This window comes from Phalangium opilio, unplaced genomic scaffold (genome assembly GCF_054372755.1).
Source record: "Phalangium opilio isolate 3A_F unplaced genomic scaffold, DU_Popi_V2 ptg000329l_1, whole genome shotgun sequence".
NCBI lineage: Eukaryota > Metazoa > Arthropoda > Arachnida > Opiliones > Phalangiidae > Phalangium > Phalangium opilio.
Genome location: NW_028324226.1, coordinates 13,045,503 through 13,064,604, shown reverse-complemented (window position 1 = coordinate 13,064,604; position 19,102 = coordinate 13,045,503). Strand labels below are relative to the sequence as shown.

The window sequence follows — 19,102 nt, the reverse complement described above, 5'->3', positions numbered from 1 at the left end:
TTTTTAGGGCGGAGAGGGCACGAAGCGAGGCTTGGCCCATTTTTGTACATGTTAATGTTTTTCTTAGGTTAATTATACTTGATTGAGTTTAATTTAACGGCTTATCTTGTTTATCTTGTGTGGATTTATTTTATAATAAAAGTTTCAATAAAATATTAACTTAAATTGCAATTACCCTAAAATTTTAATGTATGCGCTTTTGATGTATTTTAATGATCATTTAGATTAATTTGAAAGTGAAATAGGAAACTACTGTGGCTGTACGAAAAACTTGTGATGTTTTAATCTTAATTTGAGCGTGGTTCGTGAGAGTGGATTAAGCTTAAAATTTATTGGAATTTTTTACCCTATTTGCAATGTTTAGTGCAGTTTAATATTTTTGCCATATATTCATCATTATGGTACCCTAAACTTTTGGGTAGTTTAAACAGTTTATTTAAAAGTTATTTGAGCTTTTATCCAAAAATGTATATTTTGGTTTAATTTCACGTTAATTATATTTAATTGAGTTAAAATTAACGTAGGATTGTGTTTTGGCAGTGTACATTTAGGCTATAAAATGAGTTTAAATGTATACTTCACCTTAATTGCAATTTTTAGTGGAGTTTTCGATTCTTATTTTACCCTAAACTTTTGAATTTCGCGCCTATTAAGGTGCTTTCGAGATAATTTAAACTAGCTTAAGTGTGAAAGAGAAAACATGGGGCTTTACCAACGGCTTGGTTAGATACAATCTTAATCAAGGACATCATTTAAGAGTTATCTGAGTTTTCATCCAAAAAAAATGTACATTCGGGGTTTAATTTCACGTTAATTACACTTAATTACGTTGAAATTAACTTGTCGTCAGTGCTCATTAAGCTTATAAAATGACTTTTAATAAATAATTCACCTTAACTCTAATGTTTAGAGGAGTTTTTTATTATTTCCAACACATTGCGTTCAATTTTTATCATATCCTGTGCTAGGTTTGTGGTAAAGATTATCTATACAATATGTTAATGAATGATGTTATTCTATAGTTTAGCTTGAATACCAGTAATTAAATCAAATACCTATACAATTCATAGCAATTTAAACCAATAAACAAACGGCAACGTGGACTGTGGAAATAGCAAACAACGTAACCCTCCGTTTCTAACGTGGTTACGTTGAGAGAATCTGTGATGTAAACATAAAAATTATTTGATTAATTAAATTGTATAACGACACTGTCCTTCTGGATTAACCAGCACCACTGTTACTTATGAATTAAACAATCCACTGTTGGTAACAAATAGTTTATAAAATGATAACGTAACATCACAGTATGACTGATTCAATAGGACCAAAATTGTTTTCAATAATAATCTGGTCCTCTACATTGGTTTAGTTTTAAGGAATTATATCACACACCTTCACAATTAGTAGCATTTTAGTGAGATTAACAAATAATGAAACCCCGTATACCTCATATATTTGTTTGTAGCAGGAAACGAAGCAGACTGCGTATTTTTGGAATACAGAGCTGGAAATGAGCTTTTTTATCTTGAAAGGCGAAAGACTATAATAAATACTATATTACATAGACAAACTAAAATACAACTTAAGCCTTGGCCGTAAAGAACGTTCAAAAACTTACTTTAAATGATATAAAAACCTCTGTTAACTGTAATTATTTACCTGAATTACTTTTCTAGACGAAAATTCGACCTGATAACGACTTATTTCTTATTAAGGGTGCTACAGTTAATTAGAAAATACATATAAAGGTGCTCAAGCTCGGATGAAATAGTAAAGTAATTTGTCAGCGTCTACTGCTAGACAGTCTGACCCAAAAGTAATTTTTTGACGTACTTTCAGAATTAACTAAAATTAACATACTTAGAGTTAATTGATTTAAATGAAACTAGCCGATAGCACATCTTGAATACATAATTGTTAAATTAAGAGTATTCCGAAAAGTAACTTCGCTCTAGTTTTTCAGTTAGAGGTGGCTAAATATCACGAAAAACCCCATGTTAATCTCCATAGGAAAATTGGTAAAAGCATGTGAATTTTGCTTTAACGTTACAAAAGAGTATCAAGTCATATCTACAAGGGCCTACCGGCCCTGTAGAATAAATTGCTTTAAGAATATTTTGGTTAAACTTTTTGTCAAGGTTTAAACACGCATGATTATTTTATTGGAATGTGCTAAAGATTTATTTTAAAAACACATTTGGATTGATAATTGTTATGTTTATTTATAGCACGCAATTTGGAATTGAATTTCCCTGGTTGTTATTTATTTATGGTATTCATTATAATTATTTTCCAGTAAATAAAAATTTTGTTTATCACGATTAAAGCTAATAGTTGCGTATTTTTTAAAGGGTTTCATTCATAACTTTATAAGGAAAATTATTTTGGACACCAGAAAGGCTTTTGAGGATAATTAGTGATTGTGTCCTAACTGGCAAAAAATAGACCTTAACAAGGAAAAGCTATGAATAACTATAATTAATTTTAACTGAATCTAAAATGTAAGTTTCACTATGAATACATGAGAGGGATTAAAAAAATGTTCAAAGACAGTCATACGTGAAGGTTGGACTTAAAAAGTGTGAAAAGTTCAACATTAACGTTAGAGCACCAATAATCATTTTGTTTATCTCTCAAGTGAATAATTCAATGATGAAAAAATATTTATACACATTTAATCCTAGGACTGTAAAATTGGGAATATATAATAGCCAGAAAAATAGTAAGCATGGCTTTTAATGTTAAATTATTTTAGGTATAAAAAAGGGAAGGGGGAGTTTGTTAAAATACTGGTAATATACTTAAAGATGCTTTTTAAAATTGGTGGTGATTTGTTGGTGTAGAATCTGCAGTTCAGCTCAGAGAGTTAATGAAGCGCCTTGTATTTCGTTAGTGACATCTTCAATCCAGTTGATTTATTTTTTTTCTATATTTAATACTATTGAACTAAGATGGCGTTAGTGGTTAATGTCGTTAATTGGTAGCTTTTTTACTGGTTCCATCGCGCTTGGTTTTGTTTTATTGATGTAGAGTCTGCAGTTTAGTTCACAGTTAATGAGGAGCCTTGTGTTTCACTATTAAACTAAGATGGCGTTAGTGGTTAATGTCAATAATCGGTAGGTTTTTTACTAGCTCCATCGCGCGTGATTTTGTTTTGTTAATGTAGAATCTGCAATTTAGTTCATAGAGTTAATGATGTGCCTTGTGTTTGGTAGCGACATCTCCAGTCCATTTTATTTTTTTTATATTTATTACGTTTGAACTCAGATAGCATTACTGCTTAACGTCATTAATTGGCAGCTTTATTTTACTAATTCCATCGAGCTTGTTTTGTATGGCAAACGTCCGTAAAATAACGTTCATAAGGCGTTTCGATGGAAATTTAAATTGAACTCCAAGGTTAATCACAGTTGGGTTTTTTGGAGTTACGAGTGAAGTACTTGAGGTTTAATCGAGTAGTGAAGGAGGGGGGATTTGGGGTATTTCACCACCCGCGGACACGGGGTAGTCAGTTCCTGTAGGGTAGGCATGCTGACAAGTCCCTTATTCCCTCAAAACTTTGTCGCCCAGAAGCTTGGCTTACAGGAGTGCGCCCAAACACCCAACATAGTGAAGTACATAATTTTAGTAACAAACCATTGCTGTTCTAAATTTTAATAACGTTGAAGCAACTTTTGTTCAAAAAAGTTTTTTTAGCGAATTCATATCTGTTAGGAACTTCTATTGTGTTGATGAACTTGAAGGCAAGGCTTGCCAAGCCTTTATATAATTATGCAGGGAAACCAAATAATTGACATGTATTGTTTGGCTTGACGTTCTATAGACACTCGCTCAACCAATACGAAGGTTATTTCTTTGATATCTTTGCTTTTTTAATCCAAAGTCGCTCTCATTCTTTGAACACGCCAGTCTAAAGTGTCTGTTGTTTCTGCATAGAAGTTGAATATTTATATTTCTGGATCTATCTATCGAAGTCTTGTGGTGTTGTTTTTTATAATGATGATGATCATATTTTTTAGCTGTGTAGTTTTAACCTTTTATTATACTGGTAAAGGCTATGATGAATTATCTTTCTGTTGAAGCTTAGCAGCTGGCACGTGTTGATACAATACGCTTATAATTGTACGAAAATAGTCTTTAAATTGCATGTTTCAAAGTTGAAAATATGAACTGCTTGTAGCATTTATGTCGAAATAATTTTATTCTTCGTTATATTAGTTATCTAAAGGGGCGGAGGGGGAGGAGGCAAAGAAAACTTTACCATTTACTGGCTATTATATGTTCATTTAAATATGAGATTTTGAGGGTCAATTTTTTTAAATTTTGTCAGGCAACTCTTAGCTTTAAGTTTGGAAACAGTGCTGCTAGAACATGACAATTATTGTTTTGCGCGTGGGTTACCAAAGGGACAATGAAAAGGTTATAAAATTTTGAAGAAAAAAAATTATTCCAGAAGGCTTTGCAAATTCTACACCTGTTGGTTTTACTCAATGCCACCCATCGCTCAGACTACTCCAGCTGGTGAGAAACACAAAGAGAATATGCAAAACTTCCTGGAATATTAATTGTAAAAAAAATCTTTTAGTTATTTTATTTACAAGGGTAATGTAATATATATATATATATTTTGGTAACCGCAATTGGGGAAATAATTCTCAAACTTTATAAAAACAAATTCTCCAACAATAGTAGGATATTAGTTAGTGGGACAAATTAATAAGTTCATATGGCTATTAAGTAGTTTAAAAATAAATTATTGTAAGTGCTATTAGCTTGGGTCGGGTACACATTATTGATAAGTTATACAAAGAAAAGGTTATATTAATAAATAATATTTAAACATAAAATCTTCGCTACAGGGGTTGAAATTAAAACAGTATAATATTAAATTAAATTAATTTAGTTTATAAAATCTCGTGGATTTTTTTTGAACGGTTTGAAATTGTTAATGCAAAAAAAAATTATAAGCGTCTAAATGTTTAAAAAAAATATAGCGCGCTTAAAAGAGAAAAATGGTAGTTGCGAAATTGATATTTAGAGAACTCTTCGAATATATTAATTTTAATCAATATTTATTTAAAATTTGAATAAGAGTGTTTTAATCTCAGCCCAAAAAAACTGTTCAATGTTAACTAAAAGGATGCGTTTGTGTCAAGACTTTCACCAGCTTATTAAAGATTATTATTTAATCACATGGCATTACCAACAGGGGCTACGTTTTTAACTTGTTTTTACATGAAATACCATTGGGACAAGAATAATACAGCGTACTAAAATTACTTCATTGGAAAATTCTACAGTTAATGCAACAATCATCATCCTTTTTCATAACAATAGCATGGCCCTACAATCCTCCCTACAGTTATTATAGTCTGGGCAACATCAAAATTTATCTCGAACCATTGTAAACCTTTAACTTGCTCGAGAATTAACAATTTTACCCAATCATAAAATACTTTAAAGGGAATATGAAACTATTAGTATATCTTTGACAGATATGATGCTCCTTTCTGGTACGAATATTGAAATTTTAGGCTTTACCCGGGGTAAATTTGATATGGATTCTTCAAGCACGTTAGATTCCCTTCAATGTGTCTGGACTCTTTCCAAGAGCAGAACAGTGACGTCAGTCAAGTTACTGACGAATCTCTCCCTTTTTCTGATCATTGTATCACTGACCTCGTACGAAGACCTCATACCGACTTCAATGTATAAGGATGGTTTTTTGATTGGTTATAACTTTTTTTGTATCGTATTAACTGCTTTGAAAAAATTCCACAGAACTACAATTCGGGCCCTCAATATGTGGTTAAAATTTCAAAAAGATCCACTCATTAGTTTATTTTATAAAAAATAAAGTTGCTAAGGGTGGTTTTCATTTGCATAAAATGATTCAGCCCTTTTGGTGAAAAAGTTAAATTTTCCCATAGAAATAACATGGAGTTTTTTTCAAATTTAGCCATTTTGTCGCAACCCTTTTGAAATGAAATATTCGTTTGTTACGTTTGGGAACGGTTTTATATCAAAATTTAAACCTTTTTCTAGGACTATTTTTAAGGTTTTTGAGAAAAATTAATTTTAAGTATGTTTAATTTTAAATTTTAAAAATACCCCAATCTGCGATATTTTAGCATTTATACACTGTTTTATTAGGAAATATCAGCGAGACCAATGTTGGCCTTTTTTAACGTATAGTTGCCTCATAATAATCCGATTGTTTCTTCTTAATGCCTTTTGGTTGGAATGGCCTATCGATAGTGAGATAAGACGGCTTTAATATTGTTGCAGTGACGTTGACGCGGCCGCTACAGCGACGCCATCAAAACACACGGGTCTAAATTGTCGCGGATATAGTCAAATTCAAACTAGCTTAATGGACATTTTAACTTTTCCCTACTAATTATTCTGGATTACCAATAAAAGATAATTAAACTAGACTCCCAATTAAAGATAAATAAACTAGATTACGAATTTAAATAATTAAAGTACTTTACCAATTAAACGTTCTTAAAATAAATTATCAATTAGAGTTAATTAAACTAGACTACCAATTAGAGGTTATTAAACTAGATTACCAATTAAGGGTTACTAATTAAATTACCAATTAAGGGTTACTAATTAAATTACCAATTAAGGGTTACTAATTAAATTACCAATTAAGGGTAATTAATCTAGATTATCAATTAAGGGTAATTAATGTAGATTATCAATTAAGGATAATTAATCTAGATTATCAATTAAGGGTAATTAATCTAGATTACCAATTAAGGGTAACTAATCTAGATTACCAATTAAGGGCAACTAATCTAGATTACCAATTAAGGGCAACTAATCTAGATTACCAATTAAGGGTAATTAATCTAGATTACCAATTAAGGGTAATTAATCTAGATTACCAATTAAGGGTAATTAATCTAGATTACCAATTAAGGGTAATTAATCTAGATTACCAATTAAGGGTAATTAAACTAGATTACCGACGACTGGTAATTAAACCAGATTACCGACGACCGGTAATTAAGCTAGATTACCGACGACCGGTAATTAAGCTAGATTACCGACGACCGGTAATTAAGCTAGATTACCGACGACCGGTAATTAAGCTAGATTACCGACGACCGGTAATTAAGCTAGATTACCGACGACCGGTAATTAAGCTAGATTACCGACGACCGGTAATTAAGCTAAATTACCGACGACCGGTAATTAAGCTAGATTACCGACGACCGGTAATTAAGCTAGATTACCGACGACCGGTAATTAAGCTAGATTACCGACGACCGGTAATTAAGCTAGATTACCGACGACCGGTAATTAAGCTAGATTACCGACGACCGGTAATTAAGCTAGATTACCGACGACCGGTAATTAAGCTAGATTACCGACGACCGGTAATTAAGCTAGATTACCGACGACCGGTAATTAAGCTAGATTACCGACGACCGGTAATTAAGCTAGATTACCGACGACCGGTAATTAAGCTAGATTACCGACGACCGGTAATTAAGCTAGATTACCGACGACCGGTAATTAAGCTAGATTACCGACGACCGGTAATTAAGCTAGATTACCGACGACCGGTAATTAAGCTAGATTAACGACGACCCGAAATTAAGCTAGATTACCGACGACCGGTAATTAAGCTAGATTAACGATGACCGGTAATTAAGCTAGATTACCGACGACCGGTAATTAAGCTAGATTAACGATGACCGGTAATTAAGCTAGATTACCGACGACCGGTAATTAAGCTAGATTACCGACGACCGGTAATTAAGCTAGATTACCGACGACCGGTAATTAAGCTAGATTACCGACGACCGGTAATTAAGCTAGATTACCGACGACCGGTAATTAAGCTAGATTACCGACGACCGGTAATTAAGCTAGATTACCGACGACCGGTAATTAAGCTAGATTACCGACGACCGGTAATTAAGCTAGATTACCGACGACCGGTAATTAAGCTAGATTACCGACGACCGGTAATTAAGCTAGATTACCGACGACCGGTAATTAAGCTAGATTACCGACGACCGGTAATTAAGCTAGATTACCGACGACCGGTAATTAAGCTAGATTACCGACGACCGGTAATTAAGCTAGATTACCGACGACCGGTAATTAAGCTAGATTACCGACGACCGGTAATTAAGCTAGATTACCGACGACCGGTAATTAAGCTAGATTACCGACGACCGGTAATTAAGCTAGATTACCGACGACCGGTAATTAAGCTAGATTACCGACGACCGGTAATTAAGCTAGATTACCGACGACCGGTAATTAAGCTAGATTAACGACGACCGGAAATTAAGCTAGATTACCGACGACCGGTAATTAAGCTAGATTACCGACGACCGGTAATTAAGCTAGATTACCGACGACCGGTAATTAAGCTAGATTAACGATGACCGGTAATTAAGCTAGATTACCGACGACCGGTAATTAAGCTAGATTACCGACGACCGGTAATTAAGGTAGATTACCGACGACCGGTAATTAAGCTAGATTACCGACGACCGGTAATTAAGCTAGATTACCTACGACCGGTAATTACCGATGGACGCGCAACGCCCTAAGACTTTTTCTCCCATATTTTCTAAACAATTTTAATTAATATGAAGACTGAAGTGACAGATATCAATAAAATCTGTCATTGTAGACAAAGACTGGAAAGTGTAAAAGATAAGGTTTGAAAATGAACTGCCTGAAGTAACAGATATTAAAATTTTCACTTTTGAAGACATCATTATAAAACATCAATTATTTTAAAAAATTCTTATCTTACTTTTTTCACCAAAATTACTTCGGGAAAGTATTTTAAAAAGGAACATGCGCGTTATTTTAAAAATACTACGGCTTTACATTTTATTTTTTATCAAAAATTTAAAATTAGGTAGAAAATTGACCCTATAACGTGAGAAAATCGTTGAGAGCTTACAAAATATAAACCGTATTAAAACTTTACAAAACGTATTCATAAATTGTAAAGCTTTCAAAGTATTAAATATTAACGTGCTGTGTTGCTCTCAAAGATCACGATCAATCTACAGATCTTTTCGACACTAATATCTAAATCACAAAGAAAAGGCCTATATTATTTTCCGCTTCTTAATATTTTGAATTTTAAAATATAAAAATTTAAACTCTTCAAGAGAAATCTTTTCAGATATCGAAGTATTTGAATCTCCTAGAATCAAATGTTAGTTGAAAGTAAAACCAGTACCAAGCTAGTATCCCTTAAACCCTTCTAGGTGACAACTACTATTGAGGACAAAATACTTGGTAAATATTGCTGAAAAATATTTTGGGAAAATGAAATTTTGGTGAAAAAAAGTAAGATAAGAATTTTTTAAAATAATTGATGTTTTATAATGATGTCTTCAAAAGTGAAAATTTTAATATCTGTTACTTCAGGCAGTTCATTTTCAAACCTTATCTTTTACACTTTCCAGTCTTTGTCTACAATGACAGATTTTATTAATTAAAAAGGCTGATTTCCAGCTCTCATTTGTTTTGGAATCCTTTATATAGTCTGCTCAATTTTATGCTAGAAACATAGCCTAACCGGGTTAACCCTAGGTTTTTATGCTGTATTTACCGTGTGCGCTTGCAAGTTGATGTAAAAAATGGCATACCTATTCAAATTATTAACGTGTTGAAATAAAGATAGTGCTTTTCACCCTGTGAAAAGATCGAAAACTTCAAAATACTACTGGTAAGAAGACAAAAAGTTTAAAATGTTTTCCTTACGGCAGTTAAAAGAGTCGTGGTGTTTACTTTAGCGCAGTTTGTTACCAACAGTGGATTTTGTTAATTCATAAATATAAGTAACAGTGGTGCTGATTAATCCAGGAGGACAGTGTCGTTATGTAATTTAATCAGTCAAATAATTTCCATGTTTACATCAGCGCAGATTTTTCCAACGTAACCACGTCAGCAACGGAGGGTTACGTTGTTCGCTATCTCCACAGTTCACATTGCCGTTTGTTTATTTGACTAAATTGCTATGAATTGTTTAGGTATTTAATTTAATTACTGTTATTGAAGCCAAAAATGCTAAACTATAGAATCACATCATTCATTAACATATGTTATAGATGATCTTTATGTTACCGCAAATTTAGCACGTGGTATGATAAAAGTTTAACACATTGTGTTGGCAAGAATGAAAAACTCTTGCAACGGAAAAAAAAGTTTTGTCCGTTGACAAGGCGTTTCAAAATATTTCAAATACGTTAACTTTAAATTAGAAGGCATAGCGATCGGTTAATCAAAACTTTTGACTTTTATTACATAGCGAAAATAAAAATTAAACGAAACAAAAGAGACTGAACCATAAGGTTCAGGAAAATTATAGCGACTACATTCACCCGGGTGTAAATGTGAACTGCCTATACAACATAAAAATCTTTCTTTTATATAATCCCAGAGGGATGCTAACTCCTATCCGCAAAAGGGGGAAGGCTGGCAACCGGAATTAATTGGATATTTGGGGTTAAGGTAGTTACAAGACGGCAGTGGACTGAGCATAAACCGTTGCATTCTACCCCCCAAAGAAAAATTATACATTGGTATAAGTTAAGTCAACATAAATAAGTGGATTGTAAGCTAGTCTATATAGCGCGTCTTCGTGTGTTGGTGTTGGGTGCCGTCTTGGAGATGGTGGTGTGTTGCTCGGTGGCGTTGGAGCGTCATGGTGTGCGTCGGTCTCGGGAAGGGGCAAGGGTCTGTAGTGGGTGTCAGTAATTGGACGGAGATATCCATTCCTGGATCGTCAGATCTGCGGAGGTGTTTTCCTATCCGGGATCTGTCGGATCAGCGATGGTGATGTCCATGTGGGATCTCTGATTGGTGTCGGTTGGGGTACTTGATTGTGTAGATGTCCGTTCCGGGATCCATCGGATCAGCGGCGGTGAGTTCCATTCCTGGTTCGTCTGATCTGCAGGGGTGATTTCCTATCCGGGATCTGTCGGATCAGCGATGGTGATGTCCATTCCGGGATCGTCTGATCGGCGGTGGTGAATTCCGTTACTGGATCGACAGATCTGCGGTGGTGCATTCCTATCCAGGATCGTTTGATCGGCGGGAGAGATGTCCATTTGGGGTTTCGGGTTAGTGTCGCACTTCTTTGCCGGTGATTGTCGAATCCGCAGGCGTGCGATTTGGTATGGTGGGAAATAAAGTTTTACTACGCGTAACACTATTACGCCGGAAGTTAATGGTTGTGGGCCATCTTGTTACGATACGTTTCGTCTGGGTAGTGGCATAGTCCGAACTTACGCGAGACTTTTTGGTATTAACAAGTTATGTTGGGGCACGTTCATTAAGTTCGACATCTTGTGAATGTTTGTAGAGGGTCGTTATTTCCGCGTTTTAATTTTAGAAATTATCATGATATATGGCGAGGGAAAAGTTCCATGACATTAATAAGGTTAAATCCGATTGTTAAAGTTCCGATGAAATGTAAGAAAGTTCTAACCGAATATTAATGTTCATATCTGAAGACTAACGAACTCGCAAAATTGAAGGCGATCGCGCCCTATCGAAGCTAGAAGAATCCGTCTCGGACACAGTACGGCGGGTTTGTAACCGCGAGCAGGATTAAAACTGCGGACGGGGTCCGACCACCCCGCGAAAAAAAGACGAGACGGCGTCGAGGCAGAAGCGCGGGAACACGAGGGGAAAAGAAGGCCGAGGCCCGAGGCTTAGCGTCCAACGCGAGAGGGGGTTCGCGAAATCCGGTCGAACGCGGAGGGGAACGAAGCCAGGGCCCGACGACGGCGAAAGGAACGAAGCAAGAACCGAGGGTTCGGAATCGCGTGGTCACGGGCACCATTTGCAACGGAGAACGAATCTACGTTTCCGCGTACAAGGGCTTCTCATTTCTTTAACGTAAATTAGAAGACATAACGATCAGTTAATCAAAACTTTTGACTTTATTAATATAACTAAAGTAATTTTTAAATGAAACAAAAAGAGACTGAACCATAAGGTTCAGTAAAATTATAGCGACTACATTCACCCGGGTGTAAATGTGAACTGCTTTTTACAACATAAGATTCTTTCTTTTATATAATCCCAGAGGGATGCTAACTCCTATCCGCAAAAGGGGGAAGGGTGGCAACCGGAATTAATTGGATATTTGGGGTTAAGGTAGTTACAAGACGGCAGTGGACTGAGCATAAACCAGCGGTTTGAAAATTAAACGCTTCCGTCCACTGTCGTCTGCAACGGTAGGCCTAAACCGTTGCACTCTTCTAAACTTTACAATTAAGGTGATTTGAAACTCATTTTGTAAGCTAAATCAACACTGCCAAACCTCAATCCTTCATTAATTTCAACTTAATTAAGTATAATTAACGTGAATTTAAACATGAAATATACATATTTGGATGAGAACTCGAGTAACTTTGAAATTAAATACTTAATTAAGATTAAAACTGCACAAGCTGTTAGTATAGCCCCTTGGTTTCAATTTCACACTTAAGTTAATTTAAATTATCTTTAAAGTACATTAATAGGCGCGAAATTCGAAAGTGTAGGGTAAAATAAGATTCAAAAGCTCCACTAAAAATTGCAATTAACGTGAAGTATATATTGAAAGTCATTTTATAACCTAAATGTACACTGCCGAAACACAATCCTATGTTAATTGTCACTCAATTAAATATAATTAACGTGAAATTAAACCAAATATATTCATTTTTTGGAAAAAAACTCAAATAACTTTTTTGGGTAAAATAATGACTGGCAAAAATGTTAAACTTCACTAAACGTTGCAATTAGGGTAAAAAATTCCAAGAAATTATACTTTTAAGCTTAATCCACTCTCCCGAACCACGCTCAAATTAATATTAAAACATCACAAGTTTTTCGCACAGCCACAGATGTTTCCTATTTCACTTTCAAATTAATTTAATTCATCATTAAAATACATCAAAAGCGCTTACATATTTTAGGGTAATTGCAATTAAAGTTAATATTCTATCGAAACTTGTATCCACACTAGATAAACCGTTAAATTAAACTTAATCAAGTATAATTAATGTGCAATCAACCCAAAACACGAATGTTTTTGGAAAATTCATGGATACCTTATAACTAAACTAACAAATTATAATTAAAACTACTCTTATCTTACACTCAGCCTCCATTTTCCTGTTTAATTCTTACACTTAAATAAATTGTCATTTAAAAGCATTTTTCCCATATTGAAAGAGAGCCATTGAAAAGGAGCGAAACTTAAAGTTTGGGGGGGATGTTACAGTATTTGTGCCTTTTTATTAACAGGAGTATTGTTACAATTTTAACACTACCAGACTTAGAAATAGCACACGTCCACTGGTCCAAAACCAGTTTATTGGTTGCTTGGACCAGTTTTTAATTGAAAAAATTAATAATTAAGTTTTTTGATGGGAATTGAGGCGGGACCAGTTTAAAAATTGAAGCTTTCTTCCAATTTCTACTCTTAACTTTTCTCTTTGAAACACAATAAACCGCATCACTCTAGAGTTTAGACCCAAATGAAGGGCTTGCCAAGTGGTACCAGGTTTTGGTAGTGGTATTAAGTTAGATTTAAAACTACACGGTAGTCGGCAGTCTCGGCACGATTGGAATTTTGAAGTCTCGCAGAGTCAATTTAGTCAAACCTATCCTTTATGGTCAAACTACCTTGAACCTTCTCGCAAGTGGGCTAGCGCCTATATATATAAATAGCCCACGTATATAAATATATATATATATATAGTAAAGCTAACATAATTATTCAAAATTTAATTACATTAAGACTGAAGTGACAGATATTATAAAAAAACGTCTTGGTTTGGACCAAGGCCGAAAAAACAAACGATATGTGTGAGGTTTATCAATTGGCTGAAGTTTCAGATATTGCAATTTTTTTTAGTTATTTTTATCCATTTAATCCTTAAAAAATATTAAATTCAATCAACTGATTTTACTGTTAATCGATCCATTCCCTCTAAATTAATTGAAAAAATTACATATCTACGCTTTTTCAAGAACAATTACATTTTCCGAAAACATTTTATCATGAAATTAATTATTTTCAAGGGATTTCGTGTAAGCACCTTGACGGACATAGATTTAATTGTTGCTGGCTTGACAAATTTTCAAATTTGCACCCAAAAAAGTTTAAATCTGTAAGTTGCTAAGAAGACTGATGTGCATAAAAATATGATAATTTAAATTTATTTTATTCAGACTAGTTAATAAACTAAATAACTAATGTCGTCTATTTAAGACAAAGCAACATTGTTTATCCTGTGTGGTTTCATTTAGTAGGTAGCTATCTGTAACACTGGACAAATATGATAACGGTATATAACCAAAGGTAAGGGTAAAGATTACATAAAAAGAAATACGTTTCAGTACCAATGGCTTGTTATATTCATCTCCATTCATTACCAGTTAAACGAAGGTCACACTTAACTTAAAGGCCGACTTCCATCGAAAAGGGTTCTTACGAACTGAAAACCGTGCATCGAGAGTAACAATGGAGCGACCGTACCGATTTTCGAATCCCCGCTGGACAAAATTTTGAGGGGTTCTTACGAACTGAAAACCTTGATACGGGGGTTCTTACGAACTGAAGATAAACAATAGATATTTTCCTTTAGAGGGTCGTAAAAATCGGGAATAAAATATTTAAGAGACTTTCTATTGTTTATCTTCAGTTCGTAAGAACCCGCATAGCAAGGTTTTCAGTTCGTAGGAACCCCTCCAAATTTTGCCCCAGTGGGGACTCGAAAATTGGCATGGTCGCTCTATTGTTAAGAATCGATGCACGGTCTTCAGTTCGTAAGAACCCTTTTCGGTGGAAGTCGGCCTTTAACCCCCCCTTCCTCCATTTCCCCAATATATAAAATTTTACAATCACCAGTGGTTCCAGTGTTTTGGGTCATCTGAGCCGACGCAATACACCCAGCAAATATTACCATATAGGTCGAAACCTTTTCACATTAGTGAACGGTACATGACTCTCCGGACTTGCCCACCAACCTTAATAACCTAAAACTATAAAACGTTCGTGTACAAGAATGATTATTGTTGTGGCTTGACACTCGCTAGCGCCTGAAGGACCGATCACTCAGTCTAATCGGTGTACATTTGTAAGAGAGTAGACCTATTTTGAAAATACATACAGAGAATTAAAACACAGGTATGATGCCGCCATTAAGGTCTTCTCTCTCTCTCGCCCAGAAGCACCGCTATAGGCAGTGCAAGTTGACTAGCCTCCTGCTTGTAGTCAACTTTGTTACCGTCTGGCGGTGACCCTTGGTGCGAGGGATAATACCCAATGGTGGCCTCGCCACTGTGTGTTTTACGAAATGGTATTTACGCGTGCTAAATTGATTATGCGTAATACGTTACCGGTGTACAAGTAACGCCAACAATGTAGAAAGGGGTGGTGACGTTATAAAACTCTAAAGTACGAAGAGGGAAATTGCAGTGCAACCTTTCCTTCATAGTCGCGACATTAGAAATGTAGCATTTCGATATACGAAATTAAATGTATGAATTCGTGCAACACCCTGGTTTGGAATCGACTTTTAAAAATTTACATTTTCCTTTCGAATTATGTCAAAGTTCGCTTGGTCTTTTTAGACAGAGTGTTTCAAATATTCATTATTGATCCCTCAGCACGTACTCCCTTCAAAATAATTAATTTCATGATAAAATGTTTTCGGAAAATGTAATTGTTCTTGAAAAAGCGTAGATATGTAATTTTTTCAATTAATTTAGAGGGAATAGATCGATTAACAGTAAAATCAGTTGATTGAATTAATATTTTTTAAGGATTAAATGGATAAAAATAACTAAAAAAAATTGCAATATCTGAAACTTCAGCCAATTGATAAACCTCACACATATCGTTTGTTTTTTTCGGTCTTGGTCCAAACCAAGACGTTTTTTTTATAATTCCTACTGGTAAGCCCAAGCCGCTTGCAATTACATCAGGAGCCGTGGTCAAGAAACAAGTGGTTAAGGACAAATACGAAGATAAGTGTTAAAATCTATGGGGAATGGGCAAAGGGGTGAAAACATCCTTCATTAAACGTCATGCCTCCGCTAAGCTAATCAGATGCATTCCACCACAAGCCTTTCCACTCTGTAAAGTTTGTCCGTAATCTTGGTGGAAAGGGGGGAGCCATATTAAACTACACCCCTCTGACCACTCTCTATGGTAGCAAATAGTTAGGGAAGAGGAAATTCCCCGTTCGTTACTAAAGAGGTTAGATGAAGCAATGAGCACTTATAAAAAGGAGAGTGTAAGAGGGAAGGTAATTAGAACGGCACAGCCTGTTATCTCTCTCACGCGCACCTACCTCGGCGCATAGCCGAGGAGCTAGACGTAACTTGTTCCGTTAAGAAGGAAATTCAAAAAGGGTACATACGAGAAGACTGTTAGAGGCTCACACAAGAGATAGGCGATTAGGCGTGGTTAACTGTAGTCTCGGCCGTAAACAAAGTTCTCTGATGGTTTTCCCTCTCTGTTGCGCCGATTGTGCATGTGCAGAATTCTGTACCGGTTTAGAAAGGGTGGGCTGGTCTCTCCGATCCTCCTTCTCATACGTGCTCACTGTATAAAGGGACTGCAAAGAAGATATCTCTTCGGGTGGGTAAAATTATTTGAAATACGTCACAGGCACCACGTGATTCCAAGATTAAAGGCTTCTTTCGCGAGGTTTCAGCTCTAGTTTTCGAAATAAAACGAATTAATAATTTCTTTGAACGCTAACTTAAAAATAAATAAATAATTATGATCTATTTAAAAATGAAATAAGAAAATGGATACAAAAAATATTTAGCAAATTAAAAGAAAAAAATAAAATTAATTAACAAATACTAAAATCTCTTGTTTTCTATTAACTAAAAGCGGTAAAATAAATAAAAGATATATAATATGAACAGTCACCCACATACAAGACTTCTTGGGTGGGTGACTTAAATTCTCCCTTTTAACAACATTTAACTAAATTATATTATAAAAATAATTAAATTAAATTAAAACAAGTTGGGAAAACCAAAATATTACCTCTCCGAGTCGGGGAAAAGACTAGTATACGACACAATATCGAAATACTAGAGCAACATTTTTTCCCTTTGTTTTGTCTAACGAGGCTTAAGTCATTGAATAGTTCTCTCTACATTGTAAAATATATAATCATCCGCTAATCCTAGGTTTCAAATCATTATTTACAAAGAATATATAAGTTCTATGTTAAATTTTATTCTCCGATGCATACCACTAACCCCATAACGATTAGCCCTTTCACTGATCTAATGCTACCATGATGCTTTCTTCTATTATAAAATCTATATCTGATTATTTAAACGTGTATTTAACTTTCGGCTCACTCTGAACCGTTAATGTCCCTTCATTACAGACACGATAATCAAAACCCAAAGTTTACTCCACCTCAGGTCTCAATTATTTACTCTTTGGTTTGCTAAGCCTATTGCAGATCAAGCTTGATTTACCCGACAGAATCCAGGCCTTAGCTTTCTTCTTAAAATAACTAAAACAAGGATTATTCTATATACAGATGTAGTATAGCTTAAGTAATATATAAACAGCCATTTCAAATAATAATATTAAAAAATATCCTTGGAATATCCAAATGAAACAGAGCTTTAAAGCTACAAAAGTACTAAATGCATCGTAATTACGAAAAGGATGTCCACATATTCACTTTATATTATGGAAAAAGTGAATATTAAGGTTCTGTAGGATTTCTTAACACATCAAAACAAAGCGAACTGCTAACTCGGCGCACTAGTGTGACAACGGACAGACACACACAGACAAAAAAATAGACTGCTCCATAACTCTTTCCGTATTAATTTTGAATTGAGAAAAGAGATGATCTTAAATATAAAAATAAATATAATTAATATTTAATATTTTTTTCGTTAGTTATTCGCCTTATTGAACGTTACATCGTTTTAAAAAAGAACAATTAAACATTCTTGAGAGACTTGACTAATATTGGCGTTTGAAATGAAGCATACTCCGGTTGCTTCGCCTTACTAAAATAGGTAGTATATAAGGGTTTCGAATCGCAGCTATGGATAAAAACAGCGCAATTGCGTGAACCTTTGGTGGAAGCCCCACCTTAGGGAGGCCGGACGTTTCTCGTAACCCTGGCCGATCGCCGCGTATGTCTTAACCTTAACGATGATGATGGAGTAGAAGCCAGGTGTGCAGACTGGTGTCCATGTGGGATGGACAAAAACAATGACCAATAGATGGTGGTGTGTAGAAACCAGTGTTTACAGACTGGTGTCCATGTGGGATGGACAAAGACTAGAAGATGGTGGGGATCTCATTAGAAGCCAGGTGTACAGACTGGTGTTCATGTGGGATGGACAAAGACCAGAAGATGGTGGTGATTAGAAGCCAGTGTGTACAGACTGGTGTAAATGTGGGATGTACAAAGACCACAAGAGGGTGGTGATTAGAAGCCAGTGTGTACAGACTGGTGTCCATGTGGGATGGACAAAGACCAGAGACTGGTGATGTTAGACAGGCAATGGAGTAATAGCCTGTAAGTGTAGTACAATTTCCGAAATTTCCGGAAATTGAGAACACGTTTGCTCCGATTTGCAAACTGCGAACGCGGTCACGTGGGTGTAACAACAGACAGACAGACACACAGACACGTCGAAATTAGAACCTCTCCGTGACATACGTCACTCGGAGAGGTAATAAACAAATAATTAAAAAAAGCAACTTCTCGCCTCGGTCACGTGCCTCTGACGTATTTCATTTTTACTCACCCGTCGCTGAATTCTTCGGAGTCCCTTTAAAAAAGGGTTAAGTCCTAATGCAACATATCCTACTATAGTGTAGAGTTGATGCTAATTTGTTAACATTAATTACACGATGATTTTATACATGAATATATATATAGGGAAACCAAAGAAGAAACATTGCTGTACTGAATGCAGCTATTCAACGGATCATAAAGGACATTTAAAAGATCACATTAGTACGCACACGGGTGAGAAACCATATCAATGTGGCCAATGTGACTATGCAACCGCGGTAAAGACTAATTTGATTGCACAC

At 35.2% G+C, this 19,102-nt stretch overlaps 1 long non-coding RNA gene across 4 annotated transcripts in view; it reads right to left on the bottom strand.

Annotated features, from left to right (window-relative positions):
• Nucleotides 1-1,868, bottom strand: part of LOC149611084 (uncharacterized) — a 120,293-nt gene extending 118,425 nt beyond the window's left edge. Inside the window, exons 1-2 of one of the 4 annotated variants that reach the window (XR_016376647.1) lie at nucleotides 1,622-1,868; nucleotides 1,450-1,527 (exon numbers count right to left, since the gene is read on the bottom strand). This is a non-coding gene — a long non-coding RNA (uncharacterized LOC149611084). Of the gene's footprint in view, nucleotides 1-1,449 lie in introns of all 4 variants that reach the window. The other 3 variants (XR_016376648.1, XR_016376651.1, XR_016376645.1) reach the window with 3 other exon arrangements.
• Nucleotides 1,869-19,102: the final 17,234 nt, after the last annotated feature.